General features: G+C 33.0%; 1 pseudogene across 1 annotated transcript; it reads right to left on the reverse strand.

Moving 5' to 3' along the window:
• Nucleotides 1-3,931: 3,931 nt before the first annotated feature.
• Nucleotides 3,932-5,205, reverse strand: LOC149140673 (endoglucanase 2 pseudogene; annotated as a pseudogene). The gene is made up of 2 exons (XR_016264509.1): nt 5,085-5,205; nt 3,932-4,598 (listed from the first exon to the last, which is right to left on the reverse strand). The product of XR_016264509.1 is annotated as an endoglucanase 2 pseudogene (transcript).
• Nucleotides 5,206-7,193: the final 1,988 nt, after the last annotated feature.

Here is a 7,193-nt window from a genome sequence, read left to right on the forward strand (position 1 = left end):
GGGATAACTGGATTTTTGCAGAGGGTTCAGATATTGCTACTGTGGCTTCCCAGGTGGGCTTTTTTGCTTTCATTTGGGGTCCTCACAGGTTTAGCGGTAACTCTTCTCTCAAGTATTGTAAGTTTGGTTATGTGTGGTGGAACCTCAGGTGTCGACGATGATTGGTTGCTCTAGGAAGATGGGTACTTGACGATCTCCAAATAATTTGGTGTTCTTGGTTCTCGTATTTTTCATAGTTTGTTACGAAGTTGACTAGTATTGTGACGTTGTTGCTCGTTCTTTTGAGTGAGTGGTCTAGTCGGTGGGCAAGTTCTCACATGGGGGCTTATTCTAAATTGAATTTTCCTTAGGGTATCTAGGGTGTGTGGTGGTTCTCATTTCAGTTGTGTATCACAGAGAAAATTGACTAGGCTAGTGGAGGAATCGGTTACCGGTTGACTTTCACGACTATGGTTTGCCTTTATCTATTTATGTCTATCGTAGTGTTGGATCTTTTGTTGCGTGATTTTGGTCTAAGAATTGTTGTCAGCCCTCCCCCGTTTTGGTTGTGGGTTTTTGTTGGGGTTAAGTCGGCCTAGTTTTTTGGAAGGGTGCCAACAGGAAAGACTCGGCGGGAGGTCCAGCTTGGACAGGATTGTGAAGGCACCATGTGGTGGTTGTGGTAGGGTTCATGTTTGTACAGGCAAATTATGGTGGTCAATTCTTCCTAGGTGGTTGGGTTCTCTTCTGCAATTCAAGTAAACGATTCTTGGGTGCCAAAAACCATCCCATGTCGGTTTGGTTGTCCCCACCACGAAGGTGGGAAGTACAACCCTATCAAGCGCCAAACCAATGACCCAAGCTTGACTTTAGAGGATTCAGTCATTAAAGAATGGGTGGGTGAGGTTGCCCATGCTCGTAGTCGTTCTCCATGCATAGTGGAGGCACTAGCCATGTTGGAATGATTGTTGAACATTTGAGAGGAGTCCAAGCCAACCTAAACATTATAAGAGGGAATCGTTAGGAAGATAAGAACGAATTGATGGCATACATGAACGACATTCAATTCAGCCTCAATGAGACTCTGCAGCAGCTCGAGAGCATTCGACAGAACCAACGATGCCTCAATGGCTGTCTGCGCGACTTGGAGGCTCAAGTAGAGCACATTGAATTTCATATGCATGAGCGAGATGGCTTTCTAATAGTTCCTCTTGGGCTTCCTCCTCACCATCCTCAGTGACATGATGTTCTCAGGTTCTCTACCTTTTTTGCCACCTTTTTGCTATGTATGGTTGGTTAGCCTATTGACAATAATGGTTGTATGGTTATAACTTCTGCATTCTCTGGCTCCGCTTGCTTTCATCTCTGGTTTACTTGAAGCGAGGGGAGCTATGAAGTCAATTTTTGTACTCTAGTTTACTATGCTAATAATATAAAAATACTCGTTTGATCGAAAAAAAATGTCATTTTTAGCAAAAATACCCCAAAATACATATTTTTTAATTATATTTATATGCAAAAGTATTTTTTAATTATATCTACACGGAAAATGTGTATTTTTTGTTGAGTGTTAATTTTTTGTGATAATTATTTTATGTGTATTGAAGTATTAATTAATGATGTAAAAATATATAAAAAAATCTTAACTTCAAGATATTATTATTATTATTTAACTTTGCAACAACAAGAAAACATTTAAAAAAGCATTGCAAAGAAAGACAAAAAACCCTTAAAAAAATATCTTAGGACGAAAAATAAGAAGATGAATAAAATAACTTGAAAAATGGTTAAATAATCAATATTTTAAAAAAAATGTGCATATTTAAAACATAAGAAAATTCAAAGTGTTAAATATATGCCTAAAAAAAGTGTGATGCTACTTTCAAAATCCACGTGAAAATCACCAACATTTTAAAAAATATATCCATACTTAATATATCAAAAAAATTGAAGCCTCAAAAATAAGCCCTAAAAAAAAAGGTTGATGTTGCATCAACACTTTTCAAAATTGGCATAAAAATCACCAACATTTAAAAAAAATATGCATACTAAATACATAAGAAAATTTAAAACCTAAAAAATACTCTTAAAAAAAATGTATTCTAAATCAACACTTTTCAAAATATGAATTTTTGCAACTTTAAAAAAATAAGACTAAGTATTTTTGGATAGAAAGTCAACTTGTTTTATTCTCTTAGGATGTGTTGGAAAGTAAAATATTGAAAAAAACCTTTAAAGTGTTGGATACAATTCAACTGGTAACTTAAGAGAAAATGCTTAAATGGCCCTTTCTCGGACAATCAATCCACTCACATTTAAAATCCATGTGGATGTGAAATAGAGATATTTTCAAAGAATTAGTTACAAGAAAAAAAACCCTAATAGTCATCACTTCAACCTTTGTATTTGAACCTCCACCCATATTTAACTATATATAATAAGAAATATTACCGGGAAAGAAAATAATTGCACCTCCTCCACACACCTCCAAACTATTTATTTTTTAAATTTAAAATAATATCCATCTAACTTTTTAGATTCAACATTTCAATTTTTACTATTTAAAATAAACTATTTATTTTTAAATTTAGAATAATATCCATCTAACTTTTTAGATTCAACATTTCAATATGTTTTTTGCAAGTGTAAAATAATTAAAAGTGAAATGTTTGAATCTAAATCAATATGACTTGAGTTTAAAACGGCGCAGCAATTTAGTTCTCCAGGAGGTTGTAGTTTAATGAGTTTGGTTTTTTAATTGATATAATTTTTAATACATTAAATTATATATATACTTTTTAGTTTAAACTGTATTTAAATTTAAAATTGAATTTAATATTATTAAAATTTAAAAAAAAAATTATAATTATATTTTTTTTAATATCTAAAATAAAAATAAATAAATTTATTTTTTTTAAATTATTTATTATATTAAGCAGTTGTCTATAACGCGATTTTTTGAAAGTCTTTCTAGCGGGTTTTTCCGGTCGAAATCCGGCAGGAATTTATTGGAATCGCAAGTTTGATAGCTAGTTTCTGCACAATGAAAGCGTCCCAGGGGTTTTCCAGGGTGCTGAATCCAAATATGCAGTTAAAAAACCATTTTAACTGCAACAAATCAAGATTTAACCTCAATTTCTTCCGCCGGATTCCATCACCGAAATCTCCAAAAAATCGCATTATAGACAACTCCTTATATTAATAATTTGTTCGCTGCTTTTCCATCCTATTTATTATGAAAATGATATGATATTAATTTGTCATTATTTATTCATTTATTTATAAAAATATTATAATACTTAATTGATTAAAAATAGCAACTATTACCTTGGTTAGTGGATCATGCTTATCCTACTCACTGCTTTTAAAAAAAGCGATAAAAGACATTAAAATATATAGAATGTGATGTTTTTCATGGGAATGTATTTTATACATAAAAATCATCGAAAATTAGAAGATATGGAGGCCGAGTCCGTGATTATGAAATTGACAAGTCCGTGTATTGGATCCAATAGCAATATTGTTAGGTTATGGTCAATGTGCAATTAATAGGCATCCGTTACGGATGAATGGAAGGCTAGAGAATATGATTTTAGAATATGATTTTATAGTCTTTGAATTATTTCAATTTTTTCTAATGGCAGAATAGATTGTAAATATTTGTATAAGTAATTTTCGATGATATATTTTGATGATGAATTATATTGGTTAGAAATGAGTTTATCAAAAATATGTTTAGATGATTTTGAAAAATATTTTTACAAAAAACAAATTTTGTTTAATTTATTATGGATAACAAAAACTTAAATACAAAAATATTTGTTTTTATTTTTATATATAAATAAATATTGACTTTTCATAATCAAACTATATGTATAGGTATATTTTTCTTTGTATATAAACAGTAAAAAAACCAAAGAAATAACTCAAAAAAGTTAACTTTCGGCTAAGTTTGGAACAGAGATTTTATAACAGTCAAAACAAAAACCTAGAAATAACACAAACTTCCCTAGATTTGGTTAACCATGGAAGCAAATACCTTGAAAAGTCTTTTTTTTTTTAACCACATGGTGAATCAGTAACTGCCTGTCCTAATCTATGGGAGACCTAGGATCAATTATCCTAGCTGCCTCTATAACACCAGGAGTACATCCAACCACTTGCAAGTCAGGTATACTAAGATCCTATGATTTTAACAAAAACAGATTCACGTGCCGCCAAAAGAGGAATTAGGGCACCGTCCGAGAACAACAAGACGGCGGGATTATTGACTGCTGCTGCAGCGGCTAAAACTAGGAAGAGAATTGTGACATATAAGCGAGGGAGCCGACCAGTGGAGCGTTGTTGTAAGTGGTGGGTTCAGAGTGCGCATAGTCATTGCGGTCATCAGGGAAGTGGTCACTGTTGTCGGGGCCTCCAACGACAGCACCAACCAGTGTGTTTGGGTTGGGACCGTTGCTATGCAACGCCTGGAAACCATCGTTGCATGAAATCTTCTGCGGATGCATGTGAATGGAAGGCAACGACGAGTCCCTGTGATGTATGTGCTCCGGAAACTTGGCACCGTAGCCCACCATGTACGAAATTCCCAGTGGGTTGTCTCCCAGTATGTAGTCCACCTGTTAAATATATATATGTTAGTTTAGTAAATTAGTTTGGAAAATAGTAGAAATTTTAGTAAAATAACTATAAAATTTTGCATAAATTTTTGAAAAATTTAGATTATAGTTATTAAATTTCTAATTTTATTTCATAGTAAAAAAATCAAACACTCCAATATTTTAATTTTTAAAATTTTTTGGGTTTGACAGCCCAAAGTGGTCGGGAAAAAAAATTTCAAAAAATCTTGTAGAAACAGTGTTTGAATCGTATTTTTGATGGTGGAAATGAGTTAGACACCATAAAAAACCTCTAAAACACCTAATTTTTTAAATTTAACAACTATAACTTGATTTTACAAAAAAATCTTACCAAATTTTCTTTAAATATAACCAAAATTTCCATAACAACAACCCCTATACATTTCATAATATAATCATCACCCATAAGCCTAGCAGTACTCTTTGCGCACAAAAGCCATAACAAACAATACTTGGTCGTTATACCTGTCTTTTAGCAAGAGTGCGTATTCGGGTTGGAGTGACTGTGACGCCCCCACATGTCACTACTTGGTGGGCAGCGGTCAAATATTTTGCATAAGTGAAAAGCAGGAAAGTTGTGGTCGTCACATATAAGTTAAAAATAATAATTATTAACTTTTTCTAATAATTAAATTTTAAATTTGCAATCAACCTAAAGCGGAGCCGAAATAACACTATCACTCTGAATTTAAGTTAATTGAAAATTCCCAATATTTCGCAATCAGACAAACATAATCAGAATCAAATAATTAACCACTTCCATATCCCCTGGTTCCTTTAATTGATTACGAAATATTTGAAGAATCAACAATCGCCATAAATTTGATGTCCTGATATATCCTCCTGTTGGATTTAGAGACGTCTAATTGCAATAATTAAGTTGGACATATAGTGCATCATGATTATAATGTCAATTACTGTCAGTAAGATTACATTCATATGCCAAATAATGTGATTAATTAAGTCATGGCATTAAACGTATTTAAAAATAAGGATTTGGATTCAAATACATGTAGATTAATGTTAATCAATTATGATTGTTAATGGACCGATTATAGTTGATTAAAATAAATAGCAATATTAAATTTGAGCTGAATAAGGAAATCAAAATCTGATTGATTGATTGATTGATTGATTGATTGATTTCAATCAATCTGAAATTTCAGACAGACTTGTTTCAGCTAAATTTTAGGCTGCCCTAGGATTGGGGTTTTGCAGTGCTATAAAAGGGCTGAGTCTCCAAGGCTTGCAATCAACTCATAAAGATTGTCTGCTCCATTGAAGACTGGAAGGATTGCAAGCTCTTGGAAGGATTCAAGAGCCAACAACTCAAGCAAAGACCAGGAGCATTTGAACATGGAAAGTAAGTTCCGCTGTGCATTATTTTTTTTTTAAATTTCTTACAAAGGAGTAGATCTTGGTTAAGAGTTTAAAGTAATTAGGAAAACTCTCAAGTTAAATCTATCAATTGGTATCAGAGCTCCCTTATGTAAGAATCCATGCTTGAATTTTTTTAAGATTCGCTGATTTTGTTTCGTATGTGAAGTTGTGAACTCTTATTTGCAGTGGGTACATATGATTCGCTTGATTTGTCTCCTCTGAAATAAAAAAAAAAAAAAATTAACGGTCTTAGACAGCAGCATGATATAACTCCCTTCTGAGAGGAAGGCAAACTTCTGGAAATCATAAACACAAATCGATATTAGTAAGGAGTGATTTTATGTTCTGAAAGGCCTATATATTTCTCTAGTTTGCTGGATGAAGTTCTACATTTATACCATATCTGTATGCAGAAAGAAAGTAATTGCAGGCCAGATTAGTATTTCATAGTGAGCATTGGTATTTTCTCATTGCCTTTATGGATCACTTACTAAGATTCATTTTTCACGGTCACGCTGATCATTAGCGGGTGGAGCAACCCCAAAACATTGTAATGCATGATTCCTGTGGATCTCTTGTAAAGGTATATTTCCATCTTTTACTCTTTTAATGCAAAATAAGATGGGAGCCTGGAGGTAAGGGGCGAATTTTAATTTCCTGTTGAGGAATCACAGATGAAGACATAAACGACCAATGCATTCAAATTACAACCATTGTTTGATTAAAGTTTAAACCATGCATTGGAACTTCTTAAAAGTCCAAAATGAAGAAATGATTCCTCTTGTTTGGGTTTGTAAAGAAAATGTAGGAATGCGTGATTATTATGGTGGATACTAATGGTTCCCAGTCTGTGATTGTCCTTTCAACATGGATGATCCAATTGAAGTGATTTTGTGTCTGCACGTATCCCATCATTTATGCATTCCGTGCATCAAGAAATATGTGTTTAATGCAGACTATAAAACTTTCAAATTACAGGACTAAAACATTTCTTTCTATTTTCATCATCAATTTATACGCTGTAACAAATGTATAATTTTTATGGAATTTCTCATGTTCGTGTTTGGCTTGTGGAGGGACTCGACAATCTCAAACATAGCTGATACAGTTAAGAGGTTGATTCTTGACAATGACTGGTGGGCTATGGCAATTTTCTGTTTAAAAATTGAGAACCGCATTTGAGAGTTTGCATAT

The sequence above is a fragment of the Pinus tabuliformis genome, chromosome X, assembly GCF_031772625.1.
Source record: "Pinus tabuliformis cultivar Carrire ecotype Pingquan chromosome X, CPIR1, whole genome shotgun sequence".
Classification (NCBI taxonomy): Eukaryota; Viridiplantae; Streptophyta; class Pinopsida; order Pinales; family Pinaceae; genus Pinus; species Pinus tabuliformis.